We start from the raw sequence: 19,710 nt of genomic DNA, 5'->3' as shown, positions 1-19,710 counted from the left end.
CGTTGATGGGTATAGCAGTATGACAATATGAAAGAGGATACGGCAGGTGTGGCGATGCTGAGAACCGCATGCGAAGGTCCAATTTGCTTTTTTTGGAATTGAGGATGACGAAAAAAAGATTGGGCGGGATCTGAGGAAAAATAATTCGCTTTTTGTTCTCAAAAGCTGCAAATTCCTACAACATGTGCTCAATTCGAATGTGTACATAAATTACGCAAGTTCACAACAGAAAAAACCGTCAAATAATTGTGAAATTCACCTCAATCAAAGACAAGAATAATATCCTGGGCGCTGCTCACAAACTAAAAAACAGAGATTTTGCTATCGGTGAAGACTTTTCCTTTTCTACTCGGTTAGGAAGGAAATTAGTATTGTTTGCCCGGGATCTAGACAAACATTCCAAGCTGACTGTTGACAAACTTCACCTAGATAAAAAAACGTACTTTGACGACAATGCAACAGACACTGTCGTCCTATATATAAGATAGTTAGAAGGGGCCACGACCCCTCAAGTTGCTAATCAGCCTCTGTCACCTCGCTCAGGTTCGTCACTATCAATTGCTTTAACCAACATTCGGACAGGACTGCAGAAACGTAATACTCGGTTAGGAAGGAAATTAGTATTGTTTGCCCGGGATCTAGACAAACCTTCCAAGCTGACTGTTGACAAACTTCACCTAGATAAAAAAACGTACTTTGACGACAATGCAACAGACACCGTCGTCCTATATAAAAGATAGTTAGAAGGGGCCACGCGCCCTCAAGTTGCTAATCAGCCTCTGTCACCTCGCTCAGGTTCGTCACTATCAATTGCTTTAACCAACATTCGGACAGGACTGCAGAAACGTAACTAAGTCTCTTTCCTCTTAGACGATACTAATACCGACATCCTTGCCCTAACAGAGACGTGGCTTAATTCTGACATAACCGATAGGGAGATTCTCCCCGATAACAAATCATATAATATATATTGTAATGATAGGAAAAACAAAACAGGTGGTGGCGTTTTGCTAGCGGTTAAGAAAACTATTTCTTCATTTCTTGTGTCATTTGACTCTGCCGTCGAAATCATATGGGTTGCTTGTTTAATGGATGCCGCTAAAATACTAATAGGTGTTTGCTACCACCCTCCTACTTCCCCATTTTCTTTAATGAATGACTTGCGCATGAGTGTGGCTACGGCTACCTAGTTATGTGCTGCCCACGAAACGTATATCTTTGGTGATTTCAATTTTTCTACATTGACGGGGCTCATCTATCATCGTCCGGTCGTGATTCGTTAGACTAATCAATATTACTTTAGATTTAAATCTTTTCCAAGTACTTAATGAACCCATCCCAGGATCCCACATTTTCGATTAGCATTTACAAATGCTCCTGAAAGCGTTCACTCTGTCTTAAACAGAGATAGTTTCAGTGATCATAAAAATCTGAATATAACACATAACTTGCCATTACCGCCTCCCGGCTTCAATGTAAAAAAACATTTACGACTATAAAAATCCAACTACAATGAAATTAACAAAGAGCTGGAGGTGTTCTATACTACAGAACTAATGCCCTCCTTTGAAAGTCGCTCGATTGACAATAACTGGTCGATTTTTCGAAACAAAATATTTACTTTGGTTGAGAAATACGTGCCCCTCATGCCCATCTCAAATGATAGAGCGAACCCATGGTTCAATAGGTCTCTTCATGCACAATGAAACTAAAATAAACGCTTATACAAAAGCGCCAGAAGCTCGGGTACTAAGGAGGCCTGGAAAGTACAAAGAGTGTCTGCAAAATTACTCGTTGGCCATATCTACTGCTAAAAATAAATACTTCTCAAATGAACTACCTTCTATTCTAATAACTAACGCTAGAAAATTTTGGCAAGAGATATCCACGCCGCACGATACTAACAAGACTGTATTACACGATGTTGAGCACATTCCTATTCCTGAAAGTGACTGCCTCTTCGTGTTCAACACATTTTTTTTCGACAGTATTTACTATGAAAGATTATTCCAGCGTTCCTTGTTTTGATGATCTAGACTGTCCGTACATGCAACCGATTATCATAATTGCCAAAGGAATTGAATGTCTCATAAATAAACTTGAACTATCTACCTCTCGAAGTGTTGATAATATTAATTCAAAAATACTAAATATTACCAAGTCCATTTCAAGTAAGATTTTGTACCACATCTTCTTGCAGTCCTTATTATACGGACAGTTGTCGAGTAACTGGAAAACGGCTAAAATTGTGCCAATACATAAATCTGGGAATAAAAATTCACCCGACAACTACCGTCCTATTTCACTAACGTGCATATGTTGCAACTTGCTTGAACATATTATCGCTTATAACCTTTACTCTAACCTCGAAACCAATAACTTTTTGTTTGATAACCAGCATGGCTTCAGAAAACGTTTTTCTTGTGACACGCAGTTATTTGAATTTAACACTGATTTTCACTATAACATGGACAATAACTTTCAAACTGACTGTATTTGTCTTGATTTTTCTAAAGCTTTTCATCGTGTCCCGCATTGTCGTTTATTCTCTAAATTGTCCGCCCTTCGACTAGATTCTTTAACGTTATCTTGGCTTCGTAACTTTCTTTTTATGCGTGAACACGTAACGGTAATAGATGATTATACCTCGCCGCTGTCCCCAGTCACTTCGGGTGTGCCTGCAGGCAGCGTTCTGGGTCCCCTGCTCTTCTTAATATTAATAATGATTTGCCTTCACGCGTCACATCCTGCATGCGCCTTTTTGCTGACGACTGCCTAATTTATCGAAAAGTAAATGACCACACTGACCAGGTAACGCTTCAAAAATACCTTAACCTGATCTGCAACTGGTGCAACACATGAAAAATGTCTTTCATCTTATCTCAATGCCACAAAATATCATTTAGCCGAAAACACAGTTACTCTAACTTTTCGTTTTTCCTGAACAACCCTTTTGTTTCTGAGGCGCGAACATATAAATACCTAGGCGTGCTCCTAACGGCAAATCTTTTATGGTCCACCCACATTAACGCAATGTGTGCTAAAGCGTCACGATCATTACGATACTTACGTCAAAATCAGCATGCTTCTCCGTTTAACATTCGTCAACTAGCCTATCAAACATTTGTATTACCACAAGTAGAGTTCAGGTCCTCAGTTTGGTCCCCCTATCAAAATTATTTAGTTGATAAACTAGAAGCCGTATAAAATCGCGCAGCTCGGTTTATATCCAAATCATATGACTTCAGTTCAAGCATAACAAAAATAAACGTTAATCTTTCACTAGAACCATTGCGTATCGGAAGGCAAATCGTGCTTTGATGCATGTTTCACGAATACATTATTCGTGCCAGACCCTCCTCATTAGCACCTGTAAGCCCTGTTTTCGTATCACGCAAATTATTTATTCAAAGCAGCTTCACCAGAACCTACGGCACCAAAAACTCTTTCAATTCATTTGCCCTGCCACGTGCTATCGGGTATGGAACGATCTGCCTGATAATATCGTATCGCTGACTAACCCAAAAACATTCCGCAATCAGCTGCACAAGCATTTTTCTATATAAAACCACCAAACAAGAACGCTGGCATTCCTTTCTGTTAGCACCACGATGTTTTCCTTTTTCATTATTTCCTTTTTTTGTGCGGTTGTAGCTACCACACCAGATGTTATTATTGCTTGTACTTATTTTCTCGCCACTCTTGCTTGTGGTTATCTGTTTCTTATTCTCTCATTTCACTGACTTGTTGCCGTAATATATATCTAGTTTTGATAACTTCTCTTGTTATTTTTTGATGGTCTGCCCTTTTCCCCCCTTACCCATGCCCTGCTGGGCCTGTAAGGTATTTTGAATAAATAAATAAATAAAGTGTCTTGAATGTAGATTACACAGATCGGCTTCTTTGAAACTGCATAATGGTATGTTCTTCTGAGACCAAATAGCTGCTCTTTGACCATGTGTATCTATATTCTAAGCCAAAAACCGAAATATTCCTACAGGCAAAAGAAGCAATTTTTTTGCTTATGTTCAGATATTTTCTATAGCAATCTGATTGTTTTTTTACATGCCACGTAGAGTTTCCTTAAAGACATACTAACTTCTACAAAATGATAAAATATGCTGTACAATAAGGAAGAGAACATTTTACGTAATAATAGTACTGTTTTTGGTTCCTGACATGCCCGACAACCGCTACCCTTTATTACCACCAGAAAAATAAAAAAACGAAAGCCCGGCATCAGATTATGAGTGGGCGGGATATGCAAAGTGCGTGTAATTTCTCATTTGCCCTGAAAATCTGTTCTGGAAAATCTGTCCTGTTCTGCAGAAAATAGTCGTATTGTGTATAGCTCTAGCCTGATATAGATCAAGACCTTGGAAGAGAAAAAACCGATTTGTCAGGTTGCCTATTGTGGTATTTATCAAATGTATGAGCAAATATTTTTACAACTACGCCATGAAGACCGTAAGGTAGCCCTCCAGATGTCATACGGTATGCGAATTGGAAAAACAGCTCAATATTTGTGTGGAATAAAGTTGAATCTATGACATGAGGTTTTATATTGATAAAATCCTGCTGTTCCCTTGTGATATCCTAACCAATGTTTAGACCACTCTGAAAGGAGTCACAGCTTCCGTGTTGTATGTTCACAAGTACTTGATTGCAACAAAGCAAGGTTAGTAAAATCAGTTGAGGTTAGGTCACAAAGCATATGAATGCAAGGTTCGTTTTAAATATTGTTCCCAGATTTCACTCCGGGAAACTTTTAAAGTAAAAACATATGCCAGCGCAAAACACCCTCATATGACGTTGGTGAAAAAATTATTTAGGTTCTTCCTAACAAACCAAATATTATCGGCTGCATAATTTCAGAACCAAAGCGATTTCAATTCAAATGTACCATAGTTATGTGGTAATTTCACCTAACTATTTATCGTACGTTGACCAAATATTACAAAACACTCGGGGTAAAATAAAATGGTATTATCATCTTACAAACAGCGCCCCCCATGCGGGGGAAAACTTTTTGCAAGATGCCCGGCTCAAGTTGTTGGCGCCAAAGGGCAACACCAAAATCACGCTACTTTTGTGCAGAACTTATCGATGAGGCATGTCGGGGGTACATTATTGGCAGACTCACAGAGTACAGTGCCTCTCTGCAGGCACGAAATTGAGCTGATCATTGAGAGGGCTACTGTACCCTCCGTTACTGAAAAAGGCTCAGCGAAAAAAAATTCTTTAAAAATTAGGGGGCTAGTAAAATTTCTGAGACTTTATATACCTGTATCGCAAAAGAACATACATCGAGCAATGCATGCACTACCTTTTAATGTGTCTTTATGATAAAATATCAGTTGCCGTGTAGACGTACAAGTATAGCGTTGTGTATACATGCCATAGAGATATGTCGTTGAGTGCGTGACTGCACAAGTTCTAGACATTATAGAGCCTACACAGGTGTATATAAATAAAAATAATATATATTTTTTGTGCGTATTGCTGCGTTTGTAAAACAATTTTATTTTATATTAAACTTCTTGTGGGCAATCATTTTTTCTCTCTCTTGCACTCTCTGCGTTTTGCTGAATAGACCAATACTTACTTCTTATTAGCAGTTCCTAAGTGGCCTTAGGAGCTCGGGCTTGTTCAACTACGCCGTTGAACAGATTTTTTTATGAGTTTCGTTTTTCCCCCGCAGAAAGAAAAGCCATCGCTAATTCTGAACGTCAATTATATTAGCTGATTAACTAGAGTACCAGCCTTGACTACAAAATTCCCTTGTTTGCGAAGTTTCTATGCGCACGTACAAGAAACCTATTTTTAATTTTCTTGCCTGGTTGACGAAACTTCAATGGCAAAGCAATAGGAAAATTTTGATACCCCTTTCGAAAACAGGAACCGCATTAAAAATGTCAGAACAAACAGAAACGTTACTTTTAAAGAATAATTTTGAATAAATAACAGCATGTCATTGATAACAAGAGCTATGAGATTACCGTTTATAAAAAAAATATCTGAACCAGGTGCTAGGTTTTTAAGTGTCAGAATATTCTTCCGGGCCTATGCAAAATCTATACAGAAAAAGCTCTGTGGCAGGCTACGCAAGACCGGCGTGACAGGCACTAGGACATGCGGCTTGTCGGGGCAGCTTGCGTGAACGCACGCATTGGTGATGGCTTAAGTTTTGTTAAAGCTGGTTCACAAAATTGTAGTTTTGAGTGGGGTTTCAAAAATCCCTTGTCACAAAACTCGCTGTAGATTTTGTACTGTTTTTTGCATTGCCTGCAGCACAGCCAAGTAATTTTCTATAATACATTTGCGATTTTAAAAGTCTGCAAAAACTATATCTTCACCACTTATAACGTGCAAGCAAAATCAATTTAGAAAATGTTTATTTTGAAAGTGTAACCGTTTTTTCCCGACCACTTGAAGAGGTTCTCAGCCATCAACGGACAACAAGATGATGCAAACATTCCCTTATATATGTGCTACAAAATGCGATCTGGTTCGTTGGAAGACGACGACACTGAAGCCAAGACGAGCAGCAATCGCCCGAACCGTGACGCTCATGGCGTCATCTTCGTCAATCGAATAACGCTAGCCACTCGAAAGTCGTTAATACGGCGTTGTTCTCTAACCAGCGCTTGCTTCTTGTTTAAAACAATGTGCTTGTCTTATTTGACGCAGCAGCAATGCCTGAAATTTGATGACATAACATTTCGAATGCGCCTTTTGAAATCATTCGCGAGGTAGCCAAGCATCAATCAGCTTTACCAATTTGTAACACACATGCCCTAAATATTCACAGTGGCTTTTCCCAAATGACACGTTAAATATCGATTTGTTATAAAATCTTGAACTGCGCCAGACTCAGGAGCCTCTTTGCGTAGTAACAATGCGTGAAATCTTACTGTATCCTGACAAATTGTATTTCTATGCGGAAGCATTGTTTAGAGTGGTTCAAAGCCATGTACGCTCAAGGTATCTTTACACGCAGGTTAGGATTAACATTGAACAACTAACTGGTTCATAATTTTGTTTAAATATTCTATATATATATATATATATTTTCGGGCGATAACATGTGCAAGACAGGATAAATTTGTAAGAAACGTCCAATAGTAGATGACCAAGTGGTAAACAATAAATAAAACCCACCAATATGTATTTGCGCCAATACTATAAAAACAACTTTCCACTCAATTCTTATGGATTCTAAATTCCCATGAACAATTGTTGCTTTCTGACTGTCGAAGCATAGAATGTTTTAGAAGACACGAAATAAAAATAGCTCTTATATAAAGGCAGCTGTCAATACATTGAGAATATTCTGGCATATACATGAAAGGGAGCTCAAGTTGTTATAAGCTTCAACTAGCCAGGAATAACTTGCAAAATTATCGCAAAAATGATGTTGTTATCAGCATTTTTAGCAGAGAATGACTAAATACGTAATCAGAAACCGATGTTAAAATGTTGATAGGAAGTGAAAATTGTCATGAAAAGGATTTCCTAGGCATCGTGCCGTTATATGTATTAGAGATTATGAACTAGCAACAAATGAATGGAAATCTTTCTGGGCAATGCATGAATTTATGAGGGGTCTGTTGAGAACCGATTGTCCTTAAATTGTTAATAAATTGCTTATAATAAAGTTATCAGACACAAAGGTTGGCTTCAAATAACGAGCTTCACTCTGTTGCACCAGGACATGTGAACGTTCAAAGGACAATTTTCATCAAAGCACCGGCATCGCCTTGCTTTCTTTAATGCTGTAGCCGGCTGAAACAATATCATGTCGTGTCTGCCGAGCTTAGAACTAAACCTGACATCAGGTTGTCAGGTGAAAGATATTGTTTTTTAGAGATGGCTTCTCAGTTTTCTAAAGTAAACCATGACAGGGATGTTGTAGGCCGATGCGAGTTATGTACCACGTGCGATGCACTCCAAGATGTTTTTTCTATGCTCGCCGAACTATAGCTACCACATTCTCACTATGTTCACCTGGTACAGTGAGGTTAACTGTTGAATTGAAACGGGGAGTGCGTATAGGCTGCGTATTCGTGTCTGTACTTGGGTGTGTGTGTGTATGAGATCACTGCTGTTATGAATTAGCGCCAACTATCCCGTTTTGTCTCGCGGCGCACACGTTTTCCGAAAGCCATTGCCATCTTGAACAATAATGGTTACCCAACCAGCGTTACAGATGGAAGATTCCCACGCCTTGTCATAGGCCTGTCGCCCCCGCCTACAGTCCTCACTCCCCCACTGCCTCCTTTGGTTGTGCGAGGCACCATAGGCGTGGGCAGGTGGCTTTTCAGCGGCATCGAGGATAGTTGGCATGGGGCGTTGGGTAGCTTCTTCAACATGTGTCTTATGAATGTGCGGTGTAGTTAGAATGCATCTGTAAATGGGTTCCAGATTGCTCTTCTTCGTTGAACCTCTGATTGGATGAGGAACTTTTCGGGCCTTTATCTATTATGTTAGTGAATTGGAGAAGTGGTCACTACCATATGTGTCCGTGCCCACGCCCCACTCAAGCTAAGGGAAGACAACTGCGGAAGCAATAGCAAAGTTAAGGTGTGAATATTGGCTGTCTCCTAAGTTTTTCAATCAATCAATCAATCCTTTATTGGAAGAAACCAAAATACATCGTGTGCTACAGGGACAGAGACTAAAGGCTAAATCGCCTGACGAGGACTCTGTCCCTCTGCAGTTCAACAACGTTGCGTGTACATTTTACGCAAAAGATATTGACAAGTTGGGTATCTGTACAGAGCAAAGTTTGCCACAAAAAAAAAATCTAGAACAACTTGTCTAGTAAAAGAACACCAAGAAAATAACTACATCCAAATTATATACGAGCAAGTTCACATCATAATATAAAGCAGTTCATACAACCGATACCCAAAAAAATAATAATAATTAACAAAAAAAAAAAACGCTTACAACTGATCAAATTGTTACAACAATAATACATGAATTTCTCATGACACAGTGAATAACTATACACACGTGTATAATATTTCGCTAAGCACGGTAACGCCATTCACAAAAGGAAAGCAAGAAAACAAACCAGAAAATTTCAGCTAGATTGCGTGAACAAAAATGGAAGGCAATATCAATTGCTGTAGTGGAGACCGAGTGACTGCAATACATTCTTAATGTGCTGTTTAAACGCACTTGCCGAACGCGTGAAATCTATTTTACCATTTAATTTATTAAGTATAAAAAGTGTTTGATATTCAGTTGTGTGTTTGCCATAATTTGTCCTGGTTTTCGGCATTCTCCTCTTTTTTTGTCGTATTGAATAACCTGAATCGTGATCTACGCCTGGCCTGCAAAGGTTATTTTGTTGTATGTACTGTAGCAGCTTAAAATAGTAAAGCTGGTCTGCATTTAATATATCGTGTTTCAAAAACAGGGGAGATGTCGGCAGACTCTGGTAGTTTCCGTGATAGTTTTCAAAACATCTAAGCACTTTCTTCTGTAGCACAATTATTTTACTATAATTGCCGGACGTCGTTGTTCCCCATACTAATAATCCATAACAGAGCTTCGAATAGAACAAAGAGCGGTAAAGAAGTTTTTTAAGCCAAAGCGGAATTAATGTTGTTAACTTGTACAGGGTGCCAACAGTTCGAGCCAATTCTATCCATAAGTGTTCAACGTGTGCTTTCCATGATAATTCCTCCTGAAACCAAACGCCAAGGAATTTTTGCTCTCTAACCCTTTCAAGGAGCTGGTTATTGAAAATAACTTTAAAAGTGGTGCATAACGGTTTATTTATAGGGCGAAATATGATGTACGTAGTTTTTTTGGCATTCAATTGTAACCTGTTATTTTTCAGCCAGTTTGACAGGCGTCGCGTGTAATCGTTAAAACTGCTTTCAAGTGACGCAAGATTATTAGACGTAAAAAAGATATTAGTGTCATCTGCATACATTATGAGTTGTGGTGAATGGGGTATCGAAACAATATCATTTATATATGCAAGGAAGAGGAACGGTCCTAAAATCGAGCCCTGTGGGACACCCTGTTTCAACATTAATTTTGAAGACATTGTGCCATCAACATTCAGAGTTTGGTAACGGTCTTGCAAATATGACTTAATAAGATCTTGGGCAATTCCACGTACACCATAAATGAACAACTTATTAAGCAGCAGGTCATACTGTATGGAGTCAAAGGCTTTCTTAATGTCTAAGAACAGTCCAAGCGTGTATTTTCGATTTTCCATGTTAGCTAATATTGCGTCCTTGATAAGAAGTGACGCCTGCTCAGTCGAACGCCCTTTCCGAAAACCGTATTGGCTGTCTGTTATTATACCATGTATATCAAAGAAAGAAACGAGTCTGTCCAAAATAACACCCTCAAAAATTTTAGATAGCGTTGTTAGCACGGAGATAGGGCGGTAATTTGATGGGTTTTCTGGATCACCGCTCTTGAATATGGGAGTGACTTTTGCAACTTTTAACTTTTTTGGGAAGACACCAGTGCTCAAGGTAAGGTTTATTATATATGCTAGAACTTCGGAGATAAACGGTGCAATTGACTTTATCTCGGACGGCCCGATGTCATCAATTCCTGCTGCGACGTTTAGTTTAAGCTTTCTTATCAGTGATTCTACCTCCATAGAATCAGTAGGCCTTAAAAAAATTGACTCGGAAATACATGTGGCAGATGTCGTAGTTTCAGCATCATCGCTATTATTCCAGCTGTTGTATGAACCTGCGTTCACAAAATGCGCGTTCATAGCATCAGCTACGGCCTCCCCACATATGCTCCTACCGTCTAGTGTAATTGTGGTCATTTTGCGATGTGTTTTCGTTTTCCCGGTAAGCCTGTTGACCTCGTCCCACACCTTTCTGGGGTTTCCCTGTATATATTCAAACTTATTGTGGAAATATTGTTCCTTCGCTTTCTTAAGATCGGTTGTCAACATATTTCGGTATTTTTTATATTTTGTAAACAATTCACCATCGCTCTTTTTAAGATACTCATGATATAATTTCTTCTTCGTTTTTATTCTGGCGTATAGGATTGAGCTCATCCACGGTTTGCGAAATTTCTTGGTTTGCTTGGAGGTACATTTTTCTAGGGGAAAAGCAGCGTAGTGACAATCCTTTAATATGCCCTCAAAAACATCGTAGGCGTTCTCGGCGTCACATTGCAGGTAAACAGGGTTCCAGTCCGCCGATTCAATCGAGCGTAGGAATATTCCTAGAGCTTCGTTAGTAATTTTTCGCCGAAAATATACCCGTTCGTTATTTACGTGTTTGTTTGTAGCAAAAGAAGGTAGTAGAAAAAATATTGGTAAGTGGTCGCTCAGGTCGCATGATAGCACACCACTGCGACATTCGTGTGGACGCATGTTCGTCGCGCATATGTCTAGTAAAGTAGCACTGTGCGTAGTTAATCGTGTGGGCACATGGATAAGATTTGCAGCATCATAAGTACATAATAGAGCATTCAGTTCTTTCGCATAGGTATCATTACAACACAGATCAATATTAATGTCACCCAAGACAATATAAGAATGCTTTTCACATATTGAAGAGGACAAGAACATCTCGAAAAATTCTAAAAAGTTGCGTTTTCGCCCTTGCGGGGGTCGGTATAATAGTAGCACTATCAGTTTCGATAGCCGAACAGCCAAACATTCCAGATCTGCCGAGATAAAGGAAAAATCATGTAATACTTCAGAAGTCAGTTCTTCTTTGAAATAAACGGCTAGGCCACCGCCTCTTTTGGTTTTGCGACATAAGTGCTCGGAACGATAGCCATTCAAACGCGGCGCATTATCAGGGTTTGTAATCCAAGTCTCTGAAAAGGCGAGGATGTCGTAGCGCTCATTAAAGGATTCCAGAAAGAGGGTAAGTTCATCCATTTTGTTTTTTATACTTCTGATATTCATATGAATGACTGAAAATGAAGTTCCAGGACTACAGAATTCACGATTAAATTCTTCTGTGCTGTAGTAGTTACCACTAACGTCCGAGTTCGTCGCCATATCGCTACAGCGTAGCTATCATCCCGTTGAAGTCCCGTTTTTTTTTTCCTTTTTCTTTTTCCCTTTACGCGATTTTGTCCAGGTCAGCATGGGTCGAAATTAGGACGCTTTTTGCTTTTTCGTCTTTGCGTGCTAGCACTTTGCAAGAAGCCGTCCAAACAAATTTCCATCCCACTTCTTTTTTCTTTTTGATCGCCGCAGAAAGCAAAGCCTTAGTTGCCTGAGTCAGGTGCTCGTTTACATAGATTGCATCTTTCGCTTCACTGCCCAGAACAGAGGTGTCTACTCTGCTCTTCCGGCATTTTGTCAATATGCTGTCTCGCTTGCTGCGGTGAACAAACCGTACAATAATGTTTTGTGCATCCGAATTCTTTGTGGGCACCCAGTGACACGTGTCGATGTCCGTGCTATCAACTTTGATGCCAACGCTCTTGCCTATATGCTGGATGACGGTGAGAGGGTCGTTGTCAATTGGCACGCCTTTGATCTCAAGATTATTAAGGCGTTGGTATCGTTCTAGGTCCTCGCACTTGTTCGCCAGCCTGTCATTCTCAGCTTTTAGGTCCCTGTTTTGCTTGACAAGCTCATTCATTTCTTGTCTCAGTTTTTTTATTTCTTCAGTTGCCGTCTTTACGCCATTGCAGACGTCAGTGCAGAACGAAATAGACTTTTTCAGTTCATCAAATTCTGCCCTTAGATCACGTGTGAACTTGTCAAACGCTGATAATAGCTCACGCATGTCCTTCATGTCTGTAACATCTTTTTCAGGAACCTTGCTACTGGCTCCCCTTGTGCCGTCTTTCCCCATCCAAAAACTGACAACACCGCAGTGAGTTCGGCAGCAGTGCAATCAAATACGACCAGTGGGGTAGTTAACTTGATACTAAATCCCAGTCAGGATGCGCAGGAAACCAGTGCTGCAAAAGGTGGCAAGCGTAGTTTAGGCTGGCGTCCCTTGTGCACTGCCGCCGAACTGGTATGCAGGCAAACCAGTTATGGTATGCAGGCTGTTTCTTGTTGAAAAAACATGCCCCAGAAAACGTTAGAAACTTCTATATCAGGCGCTTTTTGGCATTCGTGCGACAAGAGCCGCGAAAAGAATTGTGCATATTCAGGTCGCCCGTGGGGATGTTTGGTCCGTGCAGCTCGTCAACCCGCTCCTCAAATTCCGAACTCGAAAGGGCAAGATAAGGAGCGTGTAAATGAAGCACGCCTTTGCCAAAGTGCAAATGGCTACAGCCTCAAAGACAGTGTTCAGAGTGATAGGGTGACCTGCTAAGGATTTCAAGGTAGTTATTGCCACACCTTCCGACGCTGATTGTGTGCAGCCATCCGCGTCCTTTTTAAATACCCTATAACTATTTAAAAAGTTTGTGTGATTGGTGTTTATAGGTGTTTATTGGACACACGTCGCCGTTGGCTGATTACCATGTAGAATCTTGTACACATTGTCATGATTATTAGGAAGATTGCTGCCGTTCTATTGAACAATATTTTCTCTTCCAAATATTAGGTGTTCAGAGGCAGTGGGTGTGATTTTTATGTTTCGTCTTTCGGGGCTTGGACTCCTGAACTGGTTATGTTAACCGTCTCTACTGACCTGGACGCCACCGACCATTCTCGACGGCACCGATTGCGCAAAAAACAATCAACCGCAAAGAAGGAAATGACGAGGACTAGCGCACCATTCCCTTCGCTACGACGCCGGTGGGAAAAGTGCGACGTCCATCCCAACTTCAGATGTCCACTTTGTTCCCGGCGAGCCACGAGCCAGCCGGCCTGGACTTCGAACCCTTTGGGCGCCCTTAATTTCAGCCGCCACCGTTGGGGCCGTCGGGAGTGCCGTGGGCGGTACAGGCGGTGGGACTTGGATTGGGGCTGCAGCGGGCCCTCTCTTGGCCATTTAGTCCGTATCCTCATGTGTTCTTTGGGGGGTGGAAAGGCAACTTTCAGAGCAGCAGTGATAACAGCGGCGATAGCAATCGACACATTCGCAGGAGTCACCCTAATCGGCGATTTCTCACAATTTTTGGGCCACCGCTGATGAGGCCACCACAGCGCCTACAGGTGCTGTAGAGCCAGCAGCTGGCTGCTCAACCGTCCCTAGACAGTTTTGCACACTCTGCTGCGTGACAGGTCTGACCACTGCCATGGTCAGTTTCCTCGCAGACACTGGAGAATGAAGCCGAGGGTTAATTAGCGTATTCATTGAGGTTCTGGTCGTTAGTGCTCTTGTGAGGAAATGCAGCTGTGGTGTAGAGGCAGAGTATTGGTTTTCTATGCAGTAGGACTGTGGTTCGAATCCCGGTACCGCCCAATCCTACCAAAATAAAAAAGTCCTCGTGTTGATCGTGCTGATGGAATTACAGAAGGTAGCCTGGTGTGCGGCCTGATCCCGGTGGCAAAAACAGTTAAAGCCTTCCTCACCAAAGCAGGGTTGGACACCCAGTTGTAGTAATCGCAACAACCTCCCATCAATACGCCAATTAACCAAGCAAACAAACATAGATCCGGTTTTCTTTCGTGCACTCGTACGGGCGATGCTGCACAGCGTCGCTTGTCGTCACCAACGCTGCTGGTTAAACAAGCACTATGGCTGCCATTACAGAGGCACAATTCATGGCGCAATGCCGTTTCCTTTGACTACACTGTACCCACGGTTCATCCTCATTACACTATATATATATATATATCTATATATATATAGTCCGGAAACAGAAAAACTCACACAGAGCGCGAAAAAAAGGTAAGTGAGACGGAGACACAAGAGAAAGACATGAAAAAAATACAAGTTTACTGACGTTTTAGGAAGAGGACCTCACTTCTTCTGATTACAGAATAAGTTGGTTTTAGGGTTAAATATACAGAAAACGCAGTAAGGGCGATGGCAGGGCAAGGGAAGGGAGATCTTGTACAATGGGATCATGTTTGGTGGGCAGCAAAATAATGAGAAAAGTGGAAGAGGGTGGGGAAAATAGTTAAAATTATAAATTTAAAAATGATAATAAGAACCGACGGTCAGGCGTTATGAACACGAGGACAAAGAGCCAAACATGAAAAGTAACAACGAGAAAAAAAATTACAGAGTAAATCTCTCCTCCACCGCGGAAACAGGGGTAAAAGAGGGGTCATAACAAGTTATGCCCAATGCACGTGTTTGACATTAGCAAAAAAATCCGTCACGCGTAACCAAGAAGGTCCAAAGAAGATATGCCCATGCACACAAATGCGAACATATTCCCGTACACACCCGCACTAAGAATCAGGGTCAGTTGATTTACACATGAGACACTTGGCTTCCGTTGGTGGGAGGCAAGGATCGCAGCCAAAAGCAGTAGGACCGGCAGTTTCGACACGAAATGAGCGTACTTTGGTATACAAAGAGCAGAAAAAAAGGACATGGTCAAACAAGTTAGTGCACAGTCTATTATTGCACACGTACGCTCACCTGTTCTCCTCTCCCAATTGCCCCTTGTGTGACGCGCGGGACACGCTCTATCACTTGCTATGCGAGTTTCGGCGCGTCGCCATCCCCCTCTACCCTCCCCACCCTCTAGGAACAGGTTCTAGGGTAGTCGGAGCGCGACATCCAAAAACTTGTAAAAGGTCGGGCCCTCGACATCGCGGCGGCCCTCTAGCCCACCGCCACTTCCCCACACTAAAACCAAAGTTCCAAAAAAAGTGGATTCTCTGTTTCACTCTGATTCATTCACCAAATACTCGCCTTTCAAGGAAATCGGCTTTAGTCGCGCCAGTTTGTGTTTTTAGCTTAGTTCCGCATTAGGTACGTAAATGTTTTTTAACGTAATAATGTTGTGCGTAAAAAGTTTAGGGATCTAGTATCTGGTCTTTGTTAAACTTAAAAGGCACCGGTTGCTTAAAATCCAGATTGCGCATGTGCACGATGTTTGTAATCCGAAGTCAAGACGGTTTGCCGAGACATGCACTCCAGTCATATCTGGAGGGTTGTAGGTGAAAAGTTACCTCTTAATTAGGGGATGGCAAAGGGTTTTCACTCTTCCATTAGTAGATCAAAAAGCAGAATGTTGTCAATTGCTTCTTATAAAAAATCCATGCTGTTTCAGTGTGTATTTTCAAAGAACCACAGTGACGCAATATCGTCTTCTAGAAGAAAATAAGCAAAATCTATGTGTTGTCAACGAGCTGTAAAAGAAATTGGCCCGGTACTTATAGGCCGATACGAAAGAATGATTGATATGAAGGGCCGAGCAGCTGCAAAGGTGTAATGGGTGTACGGGGGTTTTCCAGGTGCTTGCAAAGATCTCGATTGCTGACGTTCAACCTGTTCCTTTAGTGCAAAATACATACCGCGCATGACGTTTCATTTCTTCTGGTTACGCACAAATTACCGGTGTTGCGGTCGTTGTAAAGCAGCTAGTGAACGTCTTCAAATCATTTCTTCAGAAAAAAACCGCATCGATCAGTCCCATTACTTTAGTAATTTTATAGCACCGTCATCCAGGGAAAATCTGCGTTTAAAAGATTACGGTAAGTGAATTAGAGGCTCTCAATAACTGAAAGACATGCAGTTCATGTCTTCGTGCGGGGTTGTTGATTTGTAAGCGACCATAAAACGGTTTTCAAATAGTTTAAAATAGAATTCTGTTGTATACCACCCCCAAACTGAGCAGCAAGCCAGGCATGACTAGCTGAACTACAAAAGAAGTGCAAGAGTGAAACAATATACTAGAGTGAGAGAGAGAGAGGGAGAGAGAGAGAGTGAGAGAGAGTATAAATATTTTTATTTATCCAGGAGACGTTGATGTGTGCGCCTCGCCCTGTGGAAGACGTGCCTAGTCCGGAATGCTTTGACTTTGGCTAGCCGTCCGTGGTCGGTCACCGGTTTAAGATTAATATCCCGGTCCCGGAGGCCATGGAAGCCTTCTAATGCTCGAAGGGGGGTTGGGAAAGGGGGGAAAGTCTGGAGTTCGGTGGCACCCCCATATGATGTCGTAGAGGGTACAGAAAGCCCAGAGCGTAGGTTGTTGGCTGGGGAAGTCCGGTGGAGGCGGGTGGGATGTGGGTAGGTATTTTTCTGGAGACGCCACCTCCTCTCTGGAGAGGCAACGGTGTGGTGATGGGAGGCTCTGGCGAGTTTGCTTGTATGGGAGAGAATCTCTCTGTAGCCGTTCGGTGGGTGGGTCTGATATTGAGGGGGTAGACATTGGCCATCATCGGGAAGTGTAGCACGAAACAAGTCCAGTGTTGTTTCCGTACTGATCAAAGCAATAACTGATATCTGGTACCATATCAAAACAAATGGTATATTATGCTGCATTGGCTATGCAAAAAACAGTACAAAACTACTTCAGTGAGCCCGTTCAAAAGGCAAATTTTGTTTGCATAAAAAATATAGTTTGCCGCTTCAAAATGCTACTCATTTTTGTACTATATTTTAAACTTATTCGCTTCAAATGTGACGCAAAGTATGTAAACAATACAATGAGTAAATATAAAGGTCATCTGAGCAATGTCCTTGTTTTTCTGCTGATATGTCGATGATTACAGAGGCAGCCTCTGTCAGGTGAGGAAAAGACGAACAGCAGCATAGTTTCTAGAACTGTGATTTTATGAGCCGACATGTGTTAGTCTTCTTGAATGTAATCTCTCCCTGTCATACTTTTTGGGAAAATTTTCTGGTGCACATTTTATGCATAATAAAAACTGTCCAAACTTTTATTTATTTCTTTCTTTTATTTATTTCAATATATACAAGAGCTGATCAGGTCAAAATAGTAGTAGAATACAATTTCGTCAACGAGATCACTTTCGACAATGAGATGGCTTTGTACTAAAAACAAGCACAAGAAGCACGCGGGTGTTATGTAATTTTAAAATACTGAAACTCTTGCATTTTCTACCGAGTTCTAGGTGCTCTAAGTTACCTTTGTCATGCAATGATGAAGCCGACTATGGTCTCCAGAATCAAGAGTAAATAAGACAGACTGCACGTCTGTGAACACTCTCCTCTTTAGGTACAAGTATTTTTACGTGGGTAGAAAAAACTTCGTGGATATATTCCAATATTGGTCAAACTAACATTATGTAAGCCGTAATACTTATTTCAGCAAGGGAAAGTTGTGAATGCAACCTAACCTTTAATACGCCTGACAAACTACCTGATTGACGTGATTGACCATTGTCACGTCAGAAGTGTTATTTGCCCTTAAGCACTTCTACTGCCTAATTTTGGCCAAAGGGCCAGTTTTAAATGTGTAGTAAATTTAGTGGATTTAAACTGGCAGTTATAGTCATAAAAACTAACTTTTGGAGATTCAGGGGCAACAGCCTTTTAATGCAACAATCATTATTTTATACAGATACTCATTTATAATAATCTGATCGGCCACAGATTCGACGTTATTGTAAATAATACACTCTGCAAACGATCTAGCTTGAACTGTAGGGTCATCCATAGGGTCATATATGAATACTAAAAATAAAAGAAGGCTGAGAAATGATTCCTGTGGTACCCTTGAGTCTACGAGAGAAAAGGAGGACGCTTTATTTCGTAAACTAACAAAATGTCTCCAATAATGGCAAATGCTTCAATGTACTACATAAAGAGAAGTTCTTTTATGTAGGCTTCCATTTCTTTCAAAAGTTACTTATTGCCTATTTTGTCGAACGTTTTAAAAATATAAAAAAAATACTTCTACGTGCCCTTTTGCTCGGTACCTTCCCATCAATAGTGCATCGTTTCCACACGCGGGCCTAAAGTTGAGAGACCCACGCAAAAACGATGTTGAGTTTTATTGAAATCCCGTAACTGGGTGTTAAAATTGTTATGTGCTTAGTGTACAAAAATATTATATAAAAAGTGATAACGAGTAAAATGAGTACAGTTGCGCACAGTGCTTTACATATTTCGCCTGCGGCTTCTCAATGCTGCCTTGTCCGGCACTTTTGCTAATCAAAAAGATGTACATTTTTCAAAACGTGAAGTAGAATACTGCTGCCTATGACTTAAGAGAAACATTACTGTGGGAGGTACATGTGCTCCCGAAATTTAATGAGACATCTCCAGCATAGCAAAAAATGAGATTGTAGCTGCTCGAAGGGGTGTTTCTCAGACCAGCCGGCACTTTTGCTGACATATACGCCCGGGGGTAAAAGCTGGACCACATTGTCTACTGCGTATCCAACCATGGGTATGGTCTTCGCAATCATGTTCTTGTATGGACTGGTGACAAGGCCGGTTGCCTCAAGAGAAACACAGAGTTGATCGACCCGATTTATGGTAAATTCCTAAGGTTTATTATGTTTCTGCGAAAGACATTTTTGACATCCACCAATATACAGCTGTAAGGACAGCTATACAGCTTCCTTAGAAACTTTGCAGTTGAAAGAAATTCGTCCTGGTCCAGGACTTGAACCCGGGACCACCGCTTAACCAGAGCAGTCGAAGGAAAACTTCACATTCACCTAAATGAACTTTCGCGGCTGGATTTAGGTGAATGTCACATTTTCGTTCGCAGAAACACACTCCACCTGTGGGATTTCCCCAAAATCTGGCCAATTAACACCTGTTCTTTACTTCTAGATGTTGATCAATTCCCTTTCGCGCTACAAATGACTAGCCTCCTCGTTAGTTCAGTTGGTAGGCCTACTGTTCCCATCGAAGGGTTGTCCCAGATTCGAAGCCTGGACCACGACGAATTGTTCTTCAACTG

This window comes from Haemaphysalis longicornis, unplaced genomic scaffold, assembly GCF_048455015.1.
Source record: "Haemaphysalis longicornis isolate Haplotype H1 unplaced genomic scaffold, Haemaphysalis longicornis Haplotype H1 scaffold_6, whole genome shotgun sequence".
Classification (NCBI taxonomy): domain Eukaryota; kingdom Metazoa; phylum Arthropoda; class Arachnida; order Ixodida; family Ixodidae; genus Haemaphysalis; species Haemaphysalis longicornis.
The sequence above is the reverse complement of the archived record's forward strand: the minus strand, read 5'-3'. Positions refer to the sequence as shown.